At 35.1% G+C, this 13,179-nt stretch overlaps 1 protein-coding gene and 1 long non-coding RNA gene across 2 annotated transcripts in view; both read right to left on the reverse strand.

Moving 5' to 3' along the window:
• LOC106868667 (orexin receptor type 2) overlaps positions 1-3,710 on the reverse strand; it is an 11,445-nt gene extending 7,735 nt beyond the window's left edge. The window contains exon 1 of the mRNA XM_052974365.1: positions 2,320-3,710. The gene's annotated coding sequence lies outside the window, so the exon portion shown is untranslated. The remainder of the gene's footprint in view (positions 1-2,319) is intronic.
• A 4,079-nt stretch (positions 3,711-7,789) lies between these two features.
• Positions 7,790-13,179, reverse strand: part of LOC128249898 (uncharacterized) — an 8,657-nt gene continuing 3,267 nt past the window's right edge. Inside the window, exon 2 of the long non-coding RNA XR_008266046.1 lies at positions 7,790-9,736. This is a non-coding gene — a long non-coding RNA (uncharacterized LOC128249898). The remainder of the gene's footprint in view (positions 9,737-13,179) is intronic.

The following is a 13,179-nucleotide window of genomic DNA, read 5'->3' on the forward strand; positions in this document are numbered from 1 at the left end:
ATTATTATTATTATTATTCGGTAGTCTTATTTTTATAACGTGCTTTCACTGCACTACCAAGCGCAGCTCTTGTGTGCCTTGGGTACGTGCTGTGGTTTGTTGTGATGCTCTTATTTTTACTGTATTGAAAGTGTTTTACGTAGGATGTGTGCAGTGCCTAGTAGTGCTATTTTCTGTATGTTATATATATTTGTTAGTCCTGGTGATTTTGTTATGTATTTGTCTGAATATTTTCTTATCATACCTAATGCGCCTACTGTGATAGAAATCGTTTCTGTTTTTCGACTCCCCAATTGAGTTACCTCTATTTCAAGATCTTGGTATTTTGAAAGTTTCTCCGTTTCTTTTAGAAAAACATTGTCATCTGTTGGTATTGATACATCAATTAGAAAGCGTCTTTTGCTTGGTGATTTCTGACAACTAAATCCGACCTATTGGTCTTAATTTCTCTATCTGTCTGTATTGGCATATCTCAGAGTATTGTTGTTTTCTAATTTTCTGTGACCTTTTTCTGGCGCGTGCCTATACCATCTTTTTTTTTGTTGGTATTCCATTGTGCTGGCAAAGCTTCCAGTGTATATAGGTCTCAACATGATATTATTATTATTATTATTATTATTATTATTATTATTATTATTATTATTATTATTATTATTATTATTATTATTTTATGGTTTCCTTTCATTATAACTTTATTTCAGCTACCTTAGTGCCGGGCTTTCTCCGGAGGCCAAGAGTAGCAAGGGCACTTTTGTTTTGCTATGCATGCTAAAATGATCACCACATTTACTCCATTTTAGACGGAGAGTGCTTTCCGTAGTATATGGACTGTACGCATCAAGGTTATCTTTTGTAGTTCACGGAGACTGGAGTTACCAGGAAGTTGCTTAATATATTTCTCAGTTTCCTTCTTCACCATTCCCAACCCACCAAATACCACTGGTATTATCGTAGTACTAAGGTTCCACATTTTTAGAAATCCACCAGCGTGATGGAGAAGCTGTGTTAGATAATCTCTACACTATGAAAACCATGTTATCTGGGATCAAGGAATTGATTTTTCCCCAGGAAGGCTGTTAAGTTTGATCTCACCAGCTTCGCAAGTACTTTAATGATATGAAAAGTTAGTGAAATCGAGCGGTAATACAACGCGAGCGACTTGTTTCCCTTCAACAGATGGGATGACATACTGGGACGGAAAATGTTCAGGAATAAAGTCTAGACCCAATGAATACCCCCCGACTTGAACAAGAGGATACGCAAGTTGATTCTTACACTTCTTCAGGAGAAGAATAGAGAATTATCTGTCGGGACTTCGTATTGAATTGGGTTAAATTTTACTAATTACCGCAACGTTGTTCGTATTACCGAAAGTTATATCCGCATTTTATTGACAATGGTTTAAGAGCATAATATTAAACAAAGTAATATGTCATATAGATTATAAAATTGATATCTTTAAAGTCATTGTAGACAATGTAATATTTTTCTCTAATGAGAAAAGGAAGAGAGAAAGTGACTAACACTAAACATTTTCATCCAATAACAAAAACATATATAAACCCAAAGTTTTCCTAAACTAGTAAAAGTATGATGTTTAAAACTAAAACTCAAAGTATTTTCGGAGACTACACGTGAAATCGAGATGATGTTGAAATTAGGAGATATTTTTACGCGGTAGAATTCCCCTGGAAAGGGCTTTTGCTCTATGTAAACACTAAGGACCTTTTCCATTTCCCCCGATTCCTATTGATATTATATGAAGGAACGAAATAAACGTTTCCTAAATTACTTCCAGATGATAAATCATTTCGTACGCTTTTATTCTTTTTAAAATTTTTTTTACTCTTTTACTTGTTTCAGTTATTTGACTGCGTCTCCGGTAGTATATTATTTTACTGACAATGTTGAGAATGCGTAGGATATTTTAAAGTAATATATGATATAGGTTAAAGTAATGATAATTTTGAAGCTAATTTAATGTAATTTGCTTGTTATGAGAGAGAAATAAAGAGTAAGATAGACAGCTAGATAGAGCTGGGAAAGATAGAGGAGGAGAGACAGGTAAGAGGGAGAGAGAGGTAAAGGGAGGGAGCAAGAGCGAGCGCGAGAGGGAGCGAGAGTAAGAGAGAATATGCGAGAGGAGGAGGAAAAAAACATCAGAAAAGTTTCTCTCATTAAAACATACACAGATTCTTTTCGTAAATTGACAAAAATAAACATAATCATACTTGAATGTGTTGTTGATATTCATACAAAATTCCTAAATATGAGTAAAAACTAGAAAATAGAAAATAGAAAACAATTTGAGTACAGTACCTGTACTAAGGTCTTCCACAGCTTGGAGTGATGAGAACGACAACACGCACCGTATTTATACGTACGTACGTTGGTGGAAAATTTTAACCTGTTCTCGAAAAATAGCTAACGACACAACAATAAAAAGAAATCCACTTTAATAAGATCCGCTTCAGTGTATAATTATGTCGCCTATTAACGCCGAAGTACTTCTAAATAATCTCCAAACATACTTATTTGTATATACTAAAATGGCATTCAGTCGGTTACGACAAAGATGGTTCGAATTGATCCGATCAACAGAACAGCCTGTTCGTGAAATTAACGTGCAAAGAGATGTGCACTCGACAGACACGCGGCAGTGCAGTTTCCTAGGTCTAACCAACAGTAGTATTATTCCCTTTAGGGGACTGTCACATTAAGTTGACAGCATACAACTACTTCATCGTATCACTACTGCATAAATCTCTCTGAGAGATTTAGAAATGTATTATTTCTTGCTCCATTTTGTTAAGTCTTTCCTTTTCAATGGATATTAAAGCAAGTAAGGAAATTTTTTGATTTGTCCTTCTGTTCCTAGTGTATCTCTTAATTCTTTTCAAAGCAGAAAACGACCTCCCCACAGAAACAGTTGTAGTAGGAACTGTCAAGATTAATTGCAGCAACTTCACAGCTTCGGGGAACGTTTGGGTTAGTTTATTTGCAAATATAAAATGAAGCAAAGTTTTAACAGATTTATCTCGAAACACCTGTGCATTGTAAATTCTAGCTAAATCCGCTTTCAGTCTTATGATATCTAAAAAGTTTCCTTAATTCTTTTCTAAACGTTCAAATGCATTCTTATCAACTTGGCAAGCAAGATCTTGAAATTTATTTTCATAAACTAATGAAATGAACTTTAAGTTTTTGAAATCAGCAAATCTTGCTTTCATGTTCTTCAGTATGTAATCCAAAATTACACCAAACATTCCCATTCTTTTTTCTTTAAATGAACCTTTTGTATGAGATTTTGACTTGGTTAAGTTATTTTCTCTGCAACATTCTTCAAACTTTACATACAAATCCTCGAAACTTTTGTGTAGATTTTCAAGTAAATTTATTGTTCCATTAATCCCCTCAATGCATTATGAAATGTCTATCATTTTGGTTTGTAGGACATTAAAAAGAGTGTCAGTTTTAATGAAAATTTCAATATAAACCATCAGAAGAAAGTATGTTGAGTCTTTTGTTAGCCGCTCATATTTATATATATAATCTTCCATCTTTACGTTCTGAATTCAAATTCCGCCGAGGTCAACTTCGCGTTTCATCCTTTCGGCGGGTGTAGGATGGGGGTCGATAAAATAAATACCAGCTGATGTAATCGAATTGTCCTCTTCCTCGATCTTGCTAGTTTTGTGCCAAATTTTGAAACCAATATATATTTACACACAAACACGCGCGCGCGTATACAATACTCACTAAATGCCTTTTTAATAGGTTCATCTAGTTACATATGCTGAAAACGTTTTATTTGTTTTAATATAACAATCAAATATCAAGGAAAGATTTTTGTCTTTTATAGCGAATCCTGTATGCACTTGCTAAAGAATAAACAAACAAACAAAAAACTTTTAAATTTTTTAAATATTAAAAATTTTTTAAATATTTAAAATTTTAAATATTTTAAATATTAAAAAAAAATTTAATATTTTAAACTGGAAAGAACTTGCAGTGCTCATTTTACGTAATATACAACACCTGTGAATGATCAGAAAGTGTTCATTTCAAGGAGATCTGATATTTTATTATTCTCATATTGGAAAATTTTGCGCAATGAAGCCAGCAATTCATCACGAAACTGTCGACTGAAAAGACCGTAAATATACAGGTTAAGAGCAGAGCTGAGATAAAAAGAATAGGTTAATAATTTGTAAATCATTTGTTCTTTATCACTTGCAGCATCTTCAAAATCTTTAACATAAAACTTCCTGAAAACTCCACTGAAGTGTGGTATATAGCTGAGAATCCAGAACAAAGAGATGATGAAGATTGAATTGGACCGAAATGGAGGCATTGATTCTTTTCTAAATTTTGCAAAATGGGTAGATCGAATGTCTGAAGAACTGCTGTTAGTATACTGCTCTTCAGGTTTGGAAATGTTATAATTCATGTAAAATTCAATAAACCGATTTGCTCTGCTTTTCTTTGCTTGGACAAGTTTCCAAATTGGCATCGCAATTAATATGTATATTATCACGAGAATTATAGACATAAAAATGGACTGACCTCCTCCCCCAAAATTCGGACCTTGTGCCTAGAATAGAAAAGAATATCGTAACTACATTTGAAGTAGTACGGAGTGCGTTCTGTGTGAACATATCAATTCTGTAAAAGGTTATTCTAGATACCCTTGCCCAAATATTTATTTGAGAAATACTTTTCTTACACCTGACGTGCACAATTCACGTCATAACATTTATGTTCATGTTGGTGCATCGTATTCTGATTATTTGATCTGGTGCAGCTAGAATCAAGCCCTCTGTCATTTCCTTAGCCATTGAAATGACTTCTGATCTCGGTAACTTTCAGTACTTCCAAAAACATTGGGTAAACTTGTTGCTTTCAAATTCCGAGAACTTCACGTTTTTCTCTTCTTTCAGCCACCATATCAAGTCTTCATACAAAGTCTTTATACAAAGATCAACTCAAGCAAAAAGAAATAAGTACAGGCTTGTTTTTTTTTGCCTCTGATCACTTTTCTTTTAAACTTTGCTTTGTAATTTTTACAGGATGTATTTGATGGCATATGCAAAAATCGGGCGAAGCGATTCGCTGCATGATCTGAAGATCTGAAAAATTTCAGAAATTGTTTAAGAAATAACAATCTTTCACATCTACTTCAGTTTCAAACTCGTCTCATATTTATTTTTATTTTTGAATATAAATAATCCAGTCGCTAGTTTCTCAAAGAACACGGAGCGACCTGTTTTGGAACACCAATTTGCAAACGTTGTAGAACAATCTAAAGTACTATAAACGTCTCAGGGATAGATAACGGGAGAAAGACTACATCAGTGCTTCCAGCCTAGGGACCCTGAGAGTTTCGCTATTTGCAAGAGTTCGGCAGCGGTTCCGCGATGATGATAATTAGCCTAATTGTATGTAAGTGCATTATCGAATCATTTTTATCGAGTCAATTCGTATTGATAAATATATATTATACGTGCACGACATATTCTGTTAATGTGGGGAAGTACAGACAATTGTTAGATGGCAAGAAGTCCTTACAGGAAATAAAAAAAAAGAAAACAGGCACGAAGGTCAGCATGACTAAATAATCTATATAATAATCTGCTTGCTCGAGGCGGTGAACTGGCAGAAACTTTAGCAAGCCAGGCGAACTGCTTTAGCGATATTTCGTCTGTTTTTACCTTCTGAGTTCAAATTCCGCCGAGGTCGACTTTGCATCGAGAATTTGTCCTCCAGGGCCAGACCGTTAAACAAGAGTTCTATTTCGAAGATGATAATGTTAAAGCTAAGGTAAATAAGTTATTTTTTTTTGTTAAACATAACTAGTCCGGGAACTTTCTGATACCACCTCATATACTATATATGTATATACATGAGTATGTGTGGTGGGTATGTGTGTGTGTGGTGCGTGTGTTTGTGTTTTTGTCCCCGCTTCTCTGCTTGACAAACGTTGTTGGCTTGTTTTACGAACCCGTAAATTAGCGGTTCAGCAAAAGACTGGTAAACAGATTTCAAAAATAGATAATAAATAAATAAAAGAATTATAATAATGAAAATAATAAGTACTGGGTCAATTTGTTCAGCCAAAGACGTTGCCCCAATATGGCCATATTCAAATGGTTTGAACAAAATACAAAAGCTATTCATAACACTACTAACCTTACCAAACACCCCCTTCATACAACATACATCAGATGCAATACTTAAACACGAACGCAAAAACCCTCCTTTATCCATATAATATCCTGGTATGAAACAGGATATGATCCAATAATATCCAGTTTAAGTCTAAGTATTAGCACTCATATGCCTTAAGTATGTTAATAACAGTATATTCATCAAAACATCATCTGCAAGTACTTACTTACGACTGACTATTTGTGTATGTCCGGAAATGTTTATATTTACAAATACATCCTGTAAATTGAAATACGAGCTTAAATTAACACCTAAATATTCCTTGTAAAGATTACTTTTTCTAAAGGTACACTGGGATCTAATTTACTAACTCTGTCATGTTTGTCATGCTTTCTTTGTCTTTCACTGAAGGAATATTGATTTCCTCGCCTCCGTCTACGCTTGTGTTGTAGTCATCCCTTCTTCTTCTTCTTCTTCTTCTTCTTCTTCTTCTTCTTCTTCTTCTTTTTCTTTTTCTTTTTATTTTTCTTTTTCTTTTTCTTTTTCTTTTTCTTTTTCTTTTTCTTTTTCTTTTTCTTTTTCTTCTTCTTCTTTTTCTTTTTCTTTTTCTTTTTCTTTTTCTTTTTCTTTTTCTTTTTCTTTTTCTTCTTCTTCTTTTTCTTCTTCTTCTTCTTCTTCTTCTTCTTCTTCTTCTTCTCCTCCTCCACCTCTTTCCCCTCCTCGTCTCCCTCCTTCCCTTTCTCCTCTTCCTCCTTCTCCCCGTCCTTTCCTTACTCATGTATATTTTGATAATGGTATAAAAACGTTTTTGTACATGGTTCTTACTCTGTCTGTCTGTCTGTCTGTCTGCCTCATTCTCTCTTTGTCACTCATCTCTAAAATTAACTCTCCTCTTTGCCATTAATTAATTCCGAAGTGCTAAAAATGCTACTGAGGCATATGGATGAAGAAGGAGATCTAAATATTTCAAGTCATAATGAAATCCACCCTCAAAAACAGTATCAAAGATTTTTTTTAGATGCGACACAAGACTAAATCCTTGGGAAAAATCATGCGGCAGAAGAAAACCTAGAAATGTTTCAACTGCTAAGTGTGTAGGCATACCTGTGTGGCTATGAAACTCGCTTTGCGACCATGTGGCTTCGGGTTTAGTTCCATTGCAATGTATCATGGGCTCTTGTCTTCAATTATAGCCCTAGGCCGACTAATGTCTTGTGAGTGAATATGGAAGACTGAAACTATGTGGAAGCCCGTCGTATATGTATATATAATAGCACCATCTAACTTGGAGCGAAATGTAAATCTTATAACTTTTGAAGCCTATCACGTCACCTGATGAGGCTCCTTTGCACTGCAAGATGCATCTGATGTAATTACATCGCTCCCCACCTACTAGGGAACAGTAAAGAAGGCAGGCGAAACGATTATTGTGCTAAATAAAGCTTCTTGTTACACTCCGTCTTCCGTATCAATCATTTAGTATACATACATATATATATATATATATATATATGTATGTATGTATGTATGTATGTATGTATGTATGTATAAGGATTTCGTAATGAGATAAAAAATCAATGCTGTGTATAATATAGAACATTTATAAATAGAAGGTCTTACAGCTGTTTCCAGGATATTTATTATATCGCTTTATCGGAGACGGTGTGAGAGGATGGTTAAGCAATAGTTTAGATAAGATAGGAAATAGAGAGTGAATGTAGGGATATTGTATTTGTAAATCCACTGTTTAGGCAGAATGTGAGTAGTATATTGGTGTTTATTACAATAGTTTGCAGGTCACTACATCACGTCGACGTTGTCATCGTTTAATCAAAGGTCGGTCCTGGCCGAGCAGATCAACTTGTAAATATGTTTTAACTCCAAGCCATAGGAAATCTTGTTAATAAAGCCAATCTGTTATCTGGTTTAATACTAATGCCAGCTTTCATTCAAATACATTGCATATATTCAAATCAGAGCTCGATATCTGGATAATTTGCTTACTACAGCGACATATGAGTACAAAATTCTTCACTCCTTTTCCACGATACTAGTATCAAACTTCATCTGAAGAAGCCATAAAACGATATGGAACTTCATTACCAAATGTGTCCTTTCTTTTTAAAGTAGGTAGAGTGCGATTTGAAAATGATTTGGCTGCTATTTTTTGTATAGAGAGTTCCTTATTGATAAGATCCGTGTAGTTACCCATTCTGAGCATTCTTTTTATTTGTTTTAATATGATAACGTTTAGCCGTTTGGCTCTTTATTAGAAGTGGTTTCATATGAAAGGAATTTAAACATATATCCTTGTCGCTAAAGTACTTTCTGTTCAAGTATTTCAGACTGGGAAGAGCTTGTAGCTTCATTTAAGGTAATAAGTACCACTTGTGAAATGAGTTGAAAGAAGTTCAATATCTTGTTAAGTACATAATATTAATATGTCATGAAATAAAATCCTTTAGTTCCGTTAGTTCAATGAAAGATTGTCAACCAAAAGGTCCCTAGATATATGGATTAACAGCTCACTTGAGATAAAATAATTCATCGACAACTTGTATATTGCAAGTTCGGTATGACTTAAGAGTGTCATTAAAATTTTTAACTGACATCCTCCAAAATATTGCAACGAAATGTAAAAGAAAAAGGAAAAAAAATCTTATAGTCCAGATCAAAGTGATAGTGAACAGAATTAAATTAGTCCTATATGGTTGCATTGTGTGCACTCTGTAAATATTAGTAGAGAGCACTCGTTTCTTTGAAGAACTACCATCACTATTCTCCTCATCAGATAGTGTAATTTTTTGGAGTTGAAAAATCCAGAACTATGTCTTCTTACTTTTGCTCTGTAAATGTGCAAAACACGTTTCCCAATTGATGAGTATATTATTATGAGAACAAAATACATAAAACAGCTACCGACGAGCAATGTAGTATAATAGATTAAAGGATAGACTGTATCATTTAAACTATCAGAAGATGAACACACTTCTCCAATATGTCTACTTTGTCCGACTATCCTGTGTTGTTTGCTGTATACAAAAGTTGATGGTATACTAAAAATAAGAGTCGAGGATACCATTGATGCTTGAATTATATTCCCAATCTTAACAGAGAATTGTTGCTGAAGGGGTCGACCCTACAAGTATGTATCTATCGACTGTTATAAGGTATACAATAATGGCTGAAGTGAAAACTGCTGTAGAAACGGTAAAACGCATCAAGCAGCATGCAGCATCACAGTGGAACGTGCAAGGAAAATGAAAAATTACTACATACTGAACAAGTTAGAAAATTACACATTGACAGTGCTACAATGGAAATCTGTGACCGTAATTTCAAATTTGAAATGGATAAAAGTGACAATACTATTTCCGGTTACTCCAAGTCTCATATAAATTCCGAGATATTCTATTATAGGAAAATAATCATCTGTCATTTCAGCATTCAGTTCTAAAATACCACCATAACCGTTGACAATTTTGTTTATGCCCTTCTTTTCTTCTTCTCTACCCCATGGAAAACTTCGTAGACAGATTTTGTTTGGCATAAATGACACTTGTATTTTCTACAAAGATAGGAAACGGTGTTATATTAAACATTGTTGTTCAAGAAATTACTTTAAATAATACACGGTAGTCTAATAAATTAAGATAACATAGATTTATGCAAAACGAAAAAAATTACATTTATCAAAGAAACAAGTTGGTGTGAATTAATATTGGTTTCAAATTTTGGCATAAGGCCAGCAAGTTCATGGGAGAAGGTAAGTCGATCACATCAACCCCAGTGCTCAGCTGGTACTTATTTTATTGACTCTGAAAAGATGAAAGGCAAAGTTAACCTTGTTGAAATTTGAACTCAAAACATGAAAATAATCATATAATAAATTTTTGCACAAAATGCTTAGTGGCATTTCGTCCAAAATAGTAAATATATTATTATAGGTACAAGGTATGAAATTTAAGTGGGAAAGGTCTAGTCAATTACATCGACACCAGTGTTCCACTGGTACTTATTTAATTGACTCAGAAAGGATGAAAAGCGGAATTTGAACTTAGATAAAGACAGACGAAATACCGCTAAGCATTTTACTCGGCGTGCTAACGTTTCTACCATTTCGCTACCTTCAGTGTGAATTAATACTGGTTTCGAATTTTGGCATAAGGCCAGCAAATTCGTGAGAGGAGTTAAGTCGATTACATCGACCCCAGTGCTCGGCTGGTACTTATTTTATCGACCGTGAAGGTATGAAAGGCAAAGTTTGACCTCAACGGAATTTGAACTCAGAACCGGAAGACGGACGAAATGCTGCTAAGCATTTACACTCTCTCACTGGACAGTGATGAAGACAATGATAATAAGTCCAGACAATTTTTTGAAAAATAACTTTTATCAAAACAAGACCCCCACTTAGAGTAGCCACCTGGTTTTGCCATTTTTAAAGGCCAAGAATCAACTTGTCATCTTCTACTGAAAGAACTTTCTTTCTTTCTCTTTTCCATTGACACTCCTTTCAGATACACACACACACACACACACACACACACTCTCTCTCTCTCTCTCTCTCTCTCTCTCTCTCTCTCTCTCTCTCTCTCTCTCGCTTTCTCCCCATTTCTCACCCTCTTTTACTATCCTATATCTCTCTCCACTCCTACATACTCAATAACGCTATAAAAAGAGACGAATCCACTCAAAAAATTTAAATCTGAAGAGTCTATTAGAGTAGACGCAAGCGCCAATATATGATTTATAAAAACATGTGACATATTAATAAAAATCTGTAAATGTACAACCATGCGTGACATGACATGAATAGAATGAGAAGGGAACAAACATTACGTAATCAACTTCATTGTCCTACAGCTGTCTCCATTATAAGTAGTGTACTCAGAGCTGAATGCTTGTGCATCACCTTTTAGCTTCCTAAGAGCTCAAAACAGGAGTGTTTACATATTTTCTGTTGTTTACTCTTCTCGTTCTACACTCCTTAATTGAAGGACTCTATTTACAAACTTGAACAGCCGTGAAGATACTTTTGCATCGTCAAGAAAAGTATTTATACGCCCGCGCGCCCCGCGCGCACGCGCGCACACACACACACACACACACACACACACAAACACACACACACACACGTGCATCCGCTTCTCGAGAGAGCGGATATAAATTCAAAATTTGGATAATATTTTCACTAATTGTTGCGTGCCTATGTAATCGAGAACCCTTCCATTCCTAATACTTGAACCTTCAGAACATACAACATTCAACTGCATGAGAGAGAATGGGAGACAGAATGGGAGAGAGAAAGAGAGAGTGAGAGAGAGAAAGAGAGATAGAGAGATAGAGAGATAGAGATAGATAGATAGATAGAGAGTGAGAGAGAGAGAAGGATAGGGGTAGCGTCAGTATCCCGCCGGTACTCACTATAGCTGAGCAGATGCAAACAATATGAAATGAAGTACCATGCCCAAGGACATATTGCACCGCTAGGTGACCCGAACATCTTAACCACAAAGCCATAAATCTAATCAGAGTTAGCTGAAAACTTGTGACCCTTGAAATACATAGTATTAATAACCGAAAATGAAATCTTTTATTATCCCTTGGGATGGCAGAATAAATTCTTTGTAATAATTTTATTTTCCGTGCTGGCAGAATCGTTAGAACGCTGGCCAAAATGCTTGTATTTCGCCCGTTCTTACATTCTGAGTTCAAATTCCGCCAAGGTCGACTTTGCCTTTTATCCTTTCAGGAGTCGATAAAATAAATACTAGTTGAGCACTGGAGTCGAAGTAATCGACTTAACCCCTCCCCCAAAATTTGCTGGCCTTGTGCCAAAATTTGAAATTATTGTTAGTAAGCTGTAAGGCGGTGAAATGGCAGAATCGTTAGCACACCGGGAAAAATACTTAGCGACATTTCGTCCGTCTTTACGTTCTGAGTTCAGATTCCGTCAAGGTCGACTTTGCTTTTCATCCTTTAGGGGCCGATAAAATAAACATCAGTTGAGCACTGGAGTCAATGTAATCGATTTAACCCCTCCCCCAAATTTTCTGGCCTTGAGCCGAGCCCAATAATTATTATTTCCTATTTGTTTCACTGACATTTACCTTCTTGATGACATAATAGTTTGGTATTTCAGTATACAAAAAAAAAGTCTTTTCTCGCTTGTTTGTCTTCTTTATTTTGTGAGTTGGTTGTCTTGAGTTCTGTTCAGGGCATCTTGGTCACAAACCCAATTAAAGAATACTAAATTTTGTTCCTCTAGATGCACAGGTAATCATATTATTGTATGGGATATATGTATGGTACATTTTGTTTTCTAATAAACCTCCATTATTGCTTCTGACGTCTAAATATGTAGCTTGTTGATCATAATCAATATCACGTCTACGTTCAAAATCAAGCCAATTTCGACATAAGCTTTAAGCACATATTTAAGCAAATACGATACAATCAATATTAAATTGAGGAAAACATTTCTACGTTGATATGAGCTAAAGGATAACAGTTTACTATATGGAATGATATTTCTATTACCTACACTCTTGTTTTAGATTTGAGTAACTCTTCCTTACCGTCTTCTGCATATCGGGTAACCAACTACATAAGTACTATTTATATTCTTATATTCTTTTGGTTACCATTTTTGTACTGTTACTGTTGTTCATGCTAGTTCATTCAGAATATTTATTCCACGTGGTCCGTACAACACACATCTTAGTACTATTTCATGAAGTTCTGGCTCTGTTTTAGGATCAGAAATTTCAGCACAAACGATTTTATAATTTGAGCCAACCTTAGCATCTTGTCTTAAGATTATAAATATATCAGTATGAGAAAGGTGACGTTTTCAAACTTCTGTAGAATAAGCATGTGGCATTGGTTTGCGCCACCTGCACATGTTTTGGTGAGGAACCATTGTTGCTGACCTTTCTCTGTCTTTTCTTGGAGGCAACCTTCTCCATGACTTCCACCGTCTCACCCTCCAATGGGGGGGGGGGGAGC

The sequence above is a fragment of the Octopus bimaculoides genome, chromosome 18, assembly GCF_001194135.2.
Source record: "Octopus bimaculoides isolate UCB-OBI-ISO-001 chromosome 18, ASM119413v2, whole genome shotgun sequence".
Classification (NCBI taxonomy): Eukaryota; Metazoa; Mollusca; class Cephalopoda; order Octopoda; family Octopodidae; genus Octopus; species Octopus bimaculoides.